Raw genomic sequence first — 13,725 nt, forward strand, 5'->3', positions numbered from 1 at the left:
TCTCTCATTTTCTATAGCATGGTGACATTCAGCATATGTTGAGAGTAGTAGAGAGTTAACCAGAGTGTTCCAGGGTTTATTCAGCAGCTTTGTCCCAAAGATCTCACCTGACTCCTCCTACCCTGTCTAACATTAACAAACCAGACAGATAGCCAACTGGAGTCAAGCTGGATTAGGGAGATTGACAATTAGGGCAGCTAGGCAGACAGGTCCCAGAGTGTGGTAGGTTCGGTGGACCTGAATGTATACCTTGAATTATTTCAGATGAAGTCTTAGGTTTCTGCAGGTGGGTGGAGCCCAATGGTGATAGAGAGTGATCTGACAATATTAGGCCATTTGGTAGGTAGGTAGGTCTCGTGAAAGAGATGTTCCAAAGGAAACTATGGCTGAGTGAGTGAGGTCACAGGGAAACATTTACCAAGAGTCAGCAAGGTGAGGCACACAGCACCCCTTCTTATTTTCTTATTGACTCACAGAATAGTGTGTAGGGGCTAGGGAGACACTGGACATAACATGGGGCTGTACTGTAGGGAAAGACCCCTACCTCACTCTACTATATCCCCAGATACTATTGTACGAGCATGAAAGTGGCCTCAGATATGGGAAATACAAGGCTCTATTGCCAAGCGTTTTTAATATTAATTTATCAACACCATTCCAAGTCTTAGTAACTGTGTTAACTATATCCTAAAGGCTGAACTTTTCCAAGATGTGTTTGATTCCAAGGCCCTTGTTAACTACAGAAAGCAAATTGGTGTGTTTGGTCTTTCAGGTGCTATTACCTGTTCAACATGGAGAGGAAAATTCCACACTGGCATTCCAATCACTACCAATTATATTTAATGTGGCCTGCAATAGGGGTGCACTCAAGAACATCAGCCTATTCCTGAAAATCTGTGGTGCTCACTGGTCAACATTGTTGCTGTTTCTCCAGGAATATAGCAGTAAGTGTTGTTGCATAAGCATTGTAGCTTTGCTCAAGACTAATGTTTTCATCAGATATTGTCTTAGCAAATCCATCAATATAATTTTCATATGCTTCCTGATCAGTAGAAGCATTTTCTACTTTATTTTCAGATTATGATATACAATAATGTTCTTAAATTTCTATAGCCAACTTTGTTAATGTTCAATACACTTTCAAGGTTCAATTCTTTATGGTACGTTCTAGATATGTTCTGATATACTTTATTTTCTTGTTGAATTTACTCAATATATGGTCAATTTTTGTTCTATGCAAGTTTTTCTTATTTTCATTAATTCATGTTTGTTATCATTATAAAAAATTAACAATTTCTGTTTCTTTAAATCATATATGGTAGTGGTTCCCACTCCATAATTTTCAGTAAAATGCCTCAGAGACAAAACAGGATCAAACTCCCATAACAGCTTCGCTCTGTGCTGTTTGTTAATGACAGATGCTTCTCTTTTTCCTTTTTTCTTCTCACTCTTACCCGTACATCATGAAAGTCAAAATGACTTTTTAACACTTTCATGCTTACAAAAGAACAACAACAACAAAAACGCACAGTAGCTGTTTTGGGAAGAATGCTGTGATACAACTCTTAGGTCATTTCAAGCCAAGTTCTGCTCCAAAATAAGTTTTGGTGCCAGACTTAATGATATAACTTTTGGTTTTCAGACTTTAGAATTGCAACTAAGAGACTGTGGATCTGATTATTTGGAAGAAATGTTTTATGTTATAAAAGAAATATCGATTCCTTGATGTATCCATTAAGAACTATTTCCCAAGCACCTGGGACAGTACTCCCAATTATTGTTAACCAGAGAACCTGCTGGTCTTGGCACTGTGTGCGTATAAGTGTGACCAAAACTTCTGTTAGGCATGGCTAATCAGTTCACCCATACTGAAATGATACGATTTATATAAACAACACATATTTTGGTTTGTCTACCAATTGGAGTTATATTTAAAATTTGCTAGCTTAATATATATATTAGTTTAAATGTGTATACTGAAAATAGCACAGATTCCTTTTACTGGTTTTACCAAGATGTCCAAGAGTCTTAAGCGGCAAACTACTGTATATGTTTTAGACTCTCCTCACAAAAGTGAATATATAGCCCTTAAAAATACAATATATGTAAGGTGGAACCCATACATACATAGGTGAGTCATAGGCATCCAGGATTCAGGGCTTACAATTTTAAATGAGACCTGAATATGTTCAAAGATTATTTAATCAGAAGGCAAAAATTGTGTAGAAATGAAAGTGGGACTGTAGAGGAATGAGTAATTAAGTGTCTGTCTAGGAAGAAGTAGGGAAGAAATAGGAAGACTTACAGAATAAGTGACACATGAACCAGGCCTTGAAGAATGAATGGAATTTTAGTGGGTAGGTTAAAAGATTGCTAGAGATCTCCTTCCCCTGATATCTGTGCTCTCTCTATTAATCAGTATTCCTAATTTAGCTGTAATAAAGGATAAATTTCCCATTCTTGCAACTAGAAGAGCCATAGACTAAGTTAGGCAGTGAGGCATAAGCATGTAGTGAGTTTGAAGGCTGTTGAGTAGCTGAAGGAAATAGCAAGATAGTATAGGAAAGAGAAGAAATAAAGCCTCATGTAATTTCTTTTTTTTAAACATAGGCAGGCACCAGGAATCAAACCCGCGTCCTCTGGCATGGCAGGCGAGAACTCTGCCTGCTGAGCCATCGTGGCCTGCCCCTCATGTAATTTCTTAGACCCTGAAGTAGTATTTTCCCTCTGTTCTTTCTCAATAACAGATCAACAATGAATTGGAGGTGATCCTAACAAAATAAATATCACAGAGGCAAGGCAGACCCTGATCCTGTGGAATCAGTATCACCCAACAGCAAAAAAATTCCTCAATAGGACCATTGTCCACTAGTCAGTCTATCTGGGGGTGGGAGAAGGACTGGCAGTGGAAGCATTCACTGTCATCTTTGCATTAGACTTACATCCTCGGGGTGGTTTACAATACTACTGGAACTTCAACTCTAATAAAAATGTTGCTATACAACTAAAATCCACATTTCCAAATCTCCAGACTGGTATAATTTCCCCCTAATATAACAATTGGACATAGATAGAGAAATTAAACTAATTTCTGCCAAAATTGACATTAAAATATACAAAGTCTTGGGTCTGAAATGAATTTTTGTGTGTGTAATGACCAGGTGTTTGAATTACCAATATATGTATTGGCAAAACTGGTTTTGCACCCCCAAAAAACTGGTTTTAAAATAGATCAATGGTCCTATTGAGGAATTTTTTTGCTGTTGGGTGATACTGATTCCACAGGATCAGGGTCTGCCTTGCCTCTGTGATATTTATTTTGTTAGGATCACCTCCAATTCATTGTTGATTTTTTTGTGCAACCACAAATAAAAACCTATCAGTCTAAAGAATTTAGTGTGTTAGGAGATTTTAAATGTGTACAGATTCTATAAAAATAGAGTAAAAAATTTTGTTTTTTTAATAGTAATGCACATTTACTCTTTGTCAAAGCCTCCTCTAAATGTCATAACCTCATGCAATAATGTTTTACCAATTCAGTTTGTGCTGGTTTGAAAGGAAGTATGTCCCCTAAGAAAAGCCATGTTTTAATATAAATCCATTTCTTAAAGGTAGAATAATCTCTATTCAATGCTGTATGTTTGAAACTGTAATGAGATCATCTCCCTGGATGATGTGATTTAGTCAAGAGTGGTTGTTAAACTGGATTAAGGGACAACATGTCTCCACCCATTTGGATGGGTCTTGATTGGTTTACTGGAGTCCTATAAAAGAGGAAATATTTTGGAGAATGAGAGATTCAGAGAGGGCAGAGAATGCTGCCGCACCACGAAGCAGAGAGTCCACCAGCCAGTGACCTTTGGAGATGAAGAAGGAAGATGCCTCCCAGGGGGCTTCATGAAATAGGAAGCCAGAAGAGAAAGCTAGCAGATGACGCCGTATTTGCCATGTGCCCTTCCAGCTGAGAGAGAAGCCCTGACTGTGTTTGCCATGTGCCATCTCACTTGAGAGAGAAACCCTGAACTTCATCGGCCTTCTTGAACCAAGGTATCTTTGGACCTAGTAGAGGGATTTCTGGGTCCTATGGTAATTCTTTTTTTTACTTTTTTATCATATAATATAACAGAGGGCAGTTCCGGGTCAAGATGGCTGCTTAACAATGTGTGCATTTTAGTTCGTCCTCCAGAACAACTACTAAATAACCAGAAACAGTACAAAACACCTCCTGGGGCCATGTCAGTGACTGGACACACAGGGTACCCCAGTCTGGACCAGCTGCACCGGCTGCAGGCCTCCTCAGAACCGTGAGTTCCCCAAGCTGTGGTGGCCAGTGCCACTCCCCCACAGGCTGCTTCCCAGAGGGGAAAGAAAAGGGACTTTGCCAGCAGCAGGGACTGAGCACAATCAAATGCCAATTGTGGAATTAATTAACGAATTCTGACTACTAAAAATAGGCCCCCAGTTCAGGTGAACCTGGTCAGATTGCTCATTTTTGCCCCGGTGCCAAGGGGGCAAGGCTGATGGAAAAAGAAAAAAAAAAGAAGGAAACAGGCATTTAATTACCTTAATTAGTTTATTCTGGAGATTGATTTCACTTTTACCTAGGGTTTTCTTGCTGGATGAATTTGTTGTCTATCTGTTCTTTGACATTCAGTTCAGCTTTATCTGGATCTCTAGCTTAAGTTTTGTTTAACAGAGGAGAATTTTTCAGTTCTTGAAAAATTCAAGAACTGTGTTGAATTCTTGAACACTGGCTGTGTTTCTACAAAGGCTTGACTGCCTTTGGATATAGTGGCAGGATTTCTCAGGCTGCAACTGCCCCAGGCATAGGTGGAAGCGAGCTCATTTGGGGGCTTGTCTGGAGCTGTGCCTTCCCCAGGGGAGGGGTGAAGCCCAACTCAGGTGGAATCCCTCCATCGAGGAATTCAGACACCAGGGTCTGGAGATTTGAAGCCATTAAAACCAGCCTACAACCTCTCCTCTGTCTCCATCATGCCCCCAACAGGAAGAGTCTGCCAAAGTTAAAGGTACCACATCATCTTACGCTGGCGGGACCTGCAGGCATACAAGTGCCACATACTGAGCAAGATAAGAAAAACAGAGTCCAGAGACTTCACAGGAAAGTCCTTCAACCTGCTGGGTCTCACCCTCAGGGAAAACTGATGCAGGGGACTCTCTCCTCCTGATAGGAGGCCAGTTTGGTCTGGGAAAATCCGGCTGGGGTCTATAATACCTAAGTAGACATTCCTAAGGGGGGGGGGGGGGCGGGGGAGGCACCGTATAAGCAGGGCAAGAAACAAGAAAACAAGAACTGAAAAATTATCCTCTGTTAAGCAAAACTTAAGCTAGAGGTCCAGATAAAGCTGAACGGAATGTCAAAGAACAGATAGACAACAAATTCATCCAGCAAGAAAACCCTAGGTAAAAGAAGTGAAAGCAATCTCCAGAATAAACTAATTAAGGTAATTAAATGCCTAGATGCCAGCAAAAAATAGCAAATCACACTAGGAAAATTGAAGATATGGCCCAGTCAAAGGAACAAACCAACAATTCAAATGACATACAGGAGCTGAAACAATTAATTCAGAATACACAAACAGACATGGAAAACCTCATCAAAAACCAAATCAATGAATTGAGGAAGGATATAAGGAAGGCAAGGAAAGAACAAAAAGAAGAAATCAAAAGTCTGAAAAAACAAATCACAGAACTTATGGGAATGAAAGACACAGTAGAAGAGATGAAAAAAAACAATAGAAACCTACAATGGTAGATTTCGAGAGACAGAACATAGGATTAGTGAACTGAAGGATGGAACATCTGATATCCGGCAAGTACAGAAACTACAGGGAAAAAAAAAATGGAAAAATATGAGCATGGACTCAGGGAATTGAAAGACAATATGAAACGCACAAATATACGTGTTGTGGGTATCCCGGAGGAGAAGAAAAGGGAAAAGAAGGAGAAAAACTAATGGAGGAAATTATCACTGAAAATTTCCCAACTATTATGAAAGACTTAAAATTACAGATCCGAGAAGTGCAGCGTACCCCAAAGAGAATAGATCCAAATAGACGTACTCCAAGACTTTTACTAATCAGAATGTCAGAGGTCAAAGAGAAAGAGAGAATCTTGAAAGCAGCAAGAGAAAAGCAATCCATCACGTACAAGGGAAGCCCAATAAGACTATGCGTAGATTTCTCAGCAGAAACCATGGAGGCGAGAAGACAGTGGGATGATATATTTAAATCACTAAAAGAGAAAAACTGCCAACCAAGAATTCTATATCCAACAAAATTGTCCTTCAAAAATGAGGGAGAAATTAAAACATTTTCAGACAAAAAAATCACTGAGAATTTGTGACTGAGAGACCAGCTCTGCAAGAAATACTAAAGGGAGCACTAGAGACAGATACGAAGGCAGAAGAGAGAGGTGTGGAGAAGAGTGTAGAAAGGAAGACTATGAGTAAAGGTAAAAAGAAGGAAAATTAGAAGGACATATGAAAGCCAAAAGGCAAAATGGTAGAGAAGGGTACTGCCTGGGCAGTAATATCATATAATATAACATATATACAAAGCAAAGAAATAAAGAGCAATAGTTTTCAAAGCATTCAACAAGTAGTTACAGGACAGATCCCAGTGTTTGTCATGGGCTACCATACAATCCTCTCAGACATTTCCTTCTAGCTGCTCCAGAATATAGGAGGCTAGAAGGCATAAATATTTTTTTATCATCACAATGGACTTTTTTTGTGAAAAATAATAAATATACAAAAAAGCAATAAATGTCAAAGCACAGCACCACACTTAGTTGTAGAACACATTTCAGAGTTTGGCATGGATTACAATTCCAGGATTTCAGGTTTTTACTTCTAGCTGCTCTAAGATAGTGGAGACTAAAAAGATATCAATGTAATGATTTCAGCAATCATATTCATTTGTTAAACCCTTTCTTCTCTGTATGACTCCATCATCAACTTTGATCTTTCTGCCCCTCTCTTTAGGTGTGTTTAGGCTATGGCCATTCTAACTTTTTCATGTTGGAAGGTGCTATCAGTAATATGGGATAGGGAGATAGAACTAGCTGATGTTCTAAAGAGGCTGGTCCCTCTAGGTTTCAGGATGTATCTGGTCCAGGGACCCATTTGGAGGTTGTAGGTTTCTGGAAAGTTACCCTAGTGCATGGAACCCTTGTGGAATCTTATATATTGCACAAAGTGTTCTTTAGGATTGACTAGAATGGTTTTGGCAAGTTTTGACAGACAGAATGTTTAACTGAAGCTTGTGTAAGGGTGACCTCCAGAGTAGCCTCTTGAGTCTATTTGAACTCTCTCTGCCATTAATACTTTATTAGTTATACTTCTTTTCCCCCCTTTTGGTCAGGATGGACTTGTTGATCCCACAGTGCCAGGGCCAGACTCATCCCTGGGAGTCATCTCCCATGCTGCCAGGGAGACTTTCACCCCTGGATGTCATGTCGGGAGGGCAATCATTTCACTTGCAGAGTTGGGCTTAGAGAGAGGGAGGCCACATCTGAATAACAACAGAGGTCCTCCAGAAGTAACTCTTAGGCATATGTGCTGGTTTGAAAAAGTATGCCCCCTAGAAAAGCAATGTTTTAATCAAAATTTCATTTCCTTAAAGTAGAATAATCCCTGTTCAATACTGTATGTTTGAAACTGTTATTGGATCATCTCCCTGGATGATGTGATTTAGTTAAGAGTGGTTGTTAAACTGGATTAGGGACGACATGTCTCCACCCATTTGGGTGGGTCTTGATTGGTTTACTGGAGTCCTGTAAAAGAGGAAACATTTGGAGAAAGAGATTCAGAAAGAGCAGAGCAGAACGACATAGCCATGAGAAGCAGAGCCTACCAGCCAGCAACCTTTGGAGATTAAGAAGGAACATGCCTCCTGGGGACTTCATGAAACAGGAAGCCAGGAGAACAAGCTAGCAGATGACGCTGTGCTCGCCATGTGCCCTTCCAGATGAGAGAGGAACCCTGATCACTGGATTCCCTGATGGTTAAATTTAATAGTTTCATATTTTTTCTCCCATCCCTCAAGGGACTTTGCCAATACTTGTTATCTGCTTAATATACTCTAGGATATATCCAGGCATTACATTAAGCTGTACAAGATTAAAGGATCTCTTTTTTATTCTGGGCTCCCTGTGTTTCAGTTGTTCAAATGAGCTATATAGATAGGTTGAGTTAGATTATGTGCTACAGAAAATTTAGGTTCCAGACCAAATAACCGTCTCTTCCTTTGGTCTCAAAGAGTATGTGTCCTTCTAAAATATATACAATGTCTTTCATACCCCTGTGTTCTGACTTACTTTAACCCCAATCTAATTGGCTTTGTTCTGATAGATAGAAAGAGAGAGAGAGAGAGAGAGAGAGAGAGAGAGAGAGAGAGAGAGAGAGAGAGAGCAAGATAACAGGTTCTTAAAATCCAGAAATAATTACCACTCCAGATTAAATGTGTCTGCTATAAAAGTTTATAATCTAGGCCCCTGTTTTCACATAGGCATTTTCTAAAGGAGACCATACCATAATTGTTCTTTTGTTTCTGGCTTAATTAGCCTCACCTATAGTAATTCTATACTCAGCTTTCTGAACAACTGTCTTCCAAAGCAGCTGCAGCATTTTATATTCCCATCAACAATGTACTAAGGGTTCTATTTCTCCACATCCTCTCCAAAAGTTGTTCTTTTCTATTTTTAAAATAGTAGCCATTCTAATGGGTGTGAAATGGTATCTCACTATGATTTTTTTTAATGTGTTTGTTTTTAACTTGTCATTGTGGTTTCTATTTGTATTTCCCTAATAGCTAATGATGTTGGGCATCTTTTCATATGCTTTTTTTGGCTATTTGTATATCTTCTGTGGGAAAATGTCTATTTAGGTCTTTTATCCATTTTAAAATTTGGTTGTCTTTTGTTGAGTTGTAGGCTGTCTTTATATGGTGTTAGATATGAAATTCTTATTGAATATGTGGTTTCCAAATACTTTATCCCATTTGGTAGGTTGTCTTTTATTTTCTTGATGACCTCCTTGATGGATGGAAGTGTTTCATTTTGATGATGTCCCATTTTTGAATTTGTTGCTGTTGTTGTTGTTCATCCTTTGGTGTAATGTCTAAGCAATCATATAAAAAGGTACTGTAGTGGGTCAAGATGGCGGCTTAACAACGTGCGCATTTTAGTTCGTCCTCCAGAACAACTACTAAATAACCAGAAACAGTACATAACAGCTCCTGGGGCCACGTCAGTGACCAGACACACAGCGTACCTCAGTCTGTACCAGCTGGACTGGCTGTGAGCACCCCCCCCGAACTGTGAGTTCCCAAAGCTGTGGCGGCCAGCGCCCCTCCCCCACAGGCCACTTCCCAGAGGGGAAAGGAAAGGACTTTACCAGCAGCAGGGACTGGGCACAATCAAATGCCAGTGTGGAACTAATTAACAAATTCTGACTACTAAAATAGGCCCCCAGCTTAGGTGAACCTGATCAAAGTAGAGGTTGCTCATTTTGCCCCGGCGCCAAGGGGGCAGGACTAACAGAAAAAGGGGAAAAAAAAAAAAGAAGGAAACAGAGGTTTTTGTGGCTGTGTATCTACAAAGGCTTGACTGCCTCTGAATACAGTGGCAGGACTTTTCAGGCTGCAACTGCCCCATGCATAGGCAGAAGTGAGCTCTTTTGGGGGCTTGTCTGGAGCTGTGCCTTCCCCAGGGGAGGGGTGAAGCCCCACCCAGGTGGAATCCCTCCATCGAGGAATTCAGACCCCAGGGCTTGGTAATTTGAAGCCATTAAAACCAGCCTATAACCTCTCTTCTGTCTCCACCACACCCCCAACAGGGAGAGTCTGCCAAAGTTAAAGGTACCACATCATCTTATGCTGGTGGGACCTGCAGTCAGACAAGTGCCACACACAGGGCAGGATAAGAACAACAGAATCCAGAGACTTCACAGGAAAGTCTTTCAACCTGCTGGGTCTCACCCGCAGGGAAAACTGATGCAGGGGACTCTTTCCTCCTGATAGGAGGCCAGTTTGGTCTGGGAAAATCTGTCTGGGGTCTATAATATCTAAGTAGACCCTCCTACGTGTGTGTGGTGTGTGGGGGGGAAGGCACCACACAAGCAGGGCAAGAAACAAGAAAACAAGAACTGAAAAATTCTCCTCTGTTAAACAAAACTTAAGCTAAAGGTCCAGATAAAGCTGAATGGAATGTTAAAGAACAGATAGACAACAAATTCATCCAGCAAGAAAACCCTAGATAAAAGAAGTGAAAGCAATCTCCAGAATAAACTAATTAAGGTAATTAATGCCTAGACAACAGCAAAAAATAACCAACCACACTAGGAAAATTGAAGATATGGCCCAGTCAAAGGAATAAACCAACAATTCAAATGACATACAGGAGCTGAAACAATTAATTCAGAATGTACGAACAAACATGGAAAACCTCATCAAAAACCAAATCAGTGAATTGAGGGAGGATATAAAGAAGGCAAGGAAAGAACAAAAAGAAGAAACTGAAAGTCTGAAAAAACAAATCACAGAACTGATGGGAATGAAAGACACAGTAGAAGAGATGAAAAAACAATGGAAACCTACAATGGTAGATTTCGAGAGACAGAACATAGGATTTCAAAACTGGAGGATGGAACATCTGAAATCCGACAAGAAACAGAAACTACAGGGGAAAAAAATGGAAAAATATGAGCAGGGACTCAGGGAATTTAAAGGCAATATAAAGTGCATGAATATATGTGTTGTGGGTGTCCCAGAAGGAGAAGAGAAGGGAAAAGGAGGAGAAAAACAAATGGAGGAAATTATCACTGAAAATTTCCCAACTATTATGAAAAACTTAAAATTACAGTTCCAAGAAGTGCAGCGTACCCCAAAGAGAATAGATCCACATAGACATACTCCAAGACATTTAATAATCAGAATGTCAGAGGTCAAAGAGAAAGAGAGGATCTTGAAAGCAGCAAAAGAAAAGCAATCCATCACATACAAGGGAAGCCCAATAAGACTATGCGCAGATCTCAGCAGAAACCATGGAGGTGAGAAGACAGTGGGATGATATATTTAAATTATTAAAAGAGAAAAACTGCCAACCAAAAATTCTATATCCAGCAAAACTGTTCTTCAAAAATGAGGGAGAAATTAAAACATTTTCAGACAAAAACTCACTGAGAGAATTTGTGACCAAGAGACCAGCTCTGCAAGAAATACTAAAGGGAACACTAGAGACAGATATGAAGACAGAAGAGAGAGGTGTGGAGAAGAGTGTAGAAAGGAAGACTATGAGTAAAGGTAAAAAGAAGGAAAATTAGATATGACATATAAAATCCAGAAGGCAAAATAGTAGAAGAAAGGACTACCCATGCAGTAATAACACTGAATGTTAATGGATTAAACTCTCCAATCAAAAGACATAGTCTGGCAGAATGGATTAAAAAACAGGACCCATCTATATGCTGTCTCTACTCAAAGGACACGAGGCCAAGGACACAAATGGACATTTACACACCAATGTTTATAGCAGCATTATTAACAATCACCAAGAGATGGAAACAGCCAAAATGTCCATCAACAGACAGTTGACTAAACAGTCTGTGACATTTACATAAGATGGAATATTATGCAGCTGTAAGACAGAATAAAGTTATGAAATATGTACCAACATGAATGGACCTTAAGGACATTATGCTGAGTGTGATTAGCCAGAAACAAAAGGACAAATACTGTGTGGTCTCACTGATATGAACTGACATTAGTGAATAAACTTGGAATATTTCCTTGGTAACAGAGACCATCAGCAGATAGAAATAGGGTAGGATATTGGGTAAGGTGAAAACCTTGTGTCTGATGCTCCTTTCATCTACCTTATCAATAGATGGGGGCGACTTTTAGGCCTAATTTTAAGTAGGCTTGACTTGTCCTTTGTGGGGTAAAGTTTCATATGAACAAACCCCAAGACTGGGGACTCAGTCTATTGCTTTGCTTGTCCCCACTTCTTGTGAGAATATCAAGAATTCTTTGCTTGGGGAAGTTGAATTTCCCCCCTTTCTCACCATTCCCCCAAGGGAACTTTGCAAATGCTTCTTTACTCACTGTTCAAATTCCTCTGGGGTTCAAGAGGGCCTCTTTTGTTGCTCAGATGTGGCCTCTCTCTCCAGCCAACACAACGAGCAGTCTCACCACCCTACCACTCTCTACGTGGTACATGACTCCCAGGGGTGTGGCCCTTCCTGGCAACATGGGACAGAGATCTTGGAATGAACAGAGACTCAGCATCAAGGGATTGAGAAAACCTTCTTGACCAAAAGGGGGAAGAGTGAAATGAGACAAAGTGTCAATGGCTGAGAGATTCCAAACAGAGTCGAGAGGTTATCCTGGAGGTTATTTTTATGCATCAAGTAGATATCATCTTGTTATTCAAGATGTATTGGAGAGGCTGGAGGGAACTGCCTGAAAATGTAGAGCTGTGTTCCAGTAGCCATGTTTCTTGAGGATGAGTGTATAATGATATAGCTTTCACAGTGTGACTGTGTGATTGTGAAAACCTTGTGTCTGATGCTCCATTTATCTACCTTGTCAACAAAGGAGTGGAACATTGGAATAAAAATAAATAATAGGGGGAAGAAATGCTAAAAATAAATTTAGTTTGAAATGCTAGTGATCAGTGAAAGCAAGAGGAAGGGCTATGGTAGGTATAATCTTTTTTTTTTTCCTTTCCTGTGTTCGTTTTATTTCTTTTTCTATTGTCTTTTTATTTCTTTTTCTGAATTAATGCAAATGTTCTAAGAAATGATGAATATGCAACTAAGTGATTTAATATTGTGAATTACTGATTATGTATGTTGTTTTGTTTCTTTATTTTTTTAATTAATAAATAAATTTTAAAAAATTCCTCTGGGGTTTATTGGGACATCACTCTGGACAAACTTACAAAATCTCACGCCCTACCCAAGGTTCCATGTATTTATGGTGTTTGATTGCGCTGTCTGCGTAAGTTATATTAGGAACTGCACTAGTAAAAATAAAAATTTTGTACAAATAAACATTCTTTGCTTTAGTCTCACAGATAAGTTAAAATTTTAAAATATTAATTACAATCTATTTTCAGCACCCTGCAGTAATGACATTCCTTTGTTCTTCCTCATGCAAAAATATTTTTAAATTTGTACATTTAGTCACCATCATGATACACTCTAGGCATTCCTAGATTGTACCATCTCAGTCTTTATCGTCTATCTTTATTTCTGATTTCATTTGTGCCCCCAGCCCTCCTCCCTCTATCATTCTCACATTCAGCTTCATTCGTGTTCTAACATAATTGTATTACAGTTAGGTAGTATTGTGCTATCCATTTCTGATTTTTTACAATCAGTCCTCTTGCACAATCTGTATCCAATTACCCAATATCTTACCCTATTTCTATCTCCTCATGGTCTCTGTTACCAATGACATTCTCCAAGTTTATTCACTAATGTCAGTTCATATCAGTGACACCATACAGTATTTGTCCTTTTGTTTCTGGCTCATCTCACTCAGCATAATGTCCTTACGGTCCATCCATGTTGTTATATACTTCATAACTTTATTCTGTTTTACAGTTGCATAATATTTCATTGTATGTATGTACCACAGCTTGTTTAGCCAATCATCTGTTGATGGACATTTTGGCTGTTTCCATCTCTTTGCAATTGTAAAC

General features: G+C 39.4%; 1 protein-coding gene across 2 annotated transcripts in view; it reads left to right on the forward strand.

Annotated features, from left to right (window-relative positions):
- Window positions 1–13,725, forward strand: part of NDUFAF6 (NADH:ubiquinone oxidoreductase complex assembly factor 6) — a 253,614-nt gene that overhangs the window by 21,382 nt on the left and 218,507 nt on the right. The window contains exon 2 of one of the 2 annotated variants that reach the window (XM_077167255.1): window positions 773–944. The gene's annotated coding sequence lies outside the window, so the exon portion shown is untranslated. Of the gene's footprint in view, window positions 1–687; window positions 945–13,725 lie in introns of those variants that run through there. The other variant, XM_077167256.1, reaches the window with a different exon arrangement.

Source organism: Tamandua tetradactyla, chromosome 6 (assembly GCF_023851605.1).
Source record: "Tamandua tetradactyla isolate mTamTet1 chromosome 6, mTamTet1.pri, whole genome shotgun sequence".
Lineage (NCBI taxonomy): Eukaryota > Metazoa > Chordata > Mammalia > Pilosa > Myrmecophagidae > Tamandua > Tamandua tetradactyla.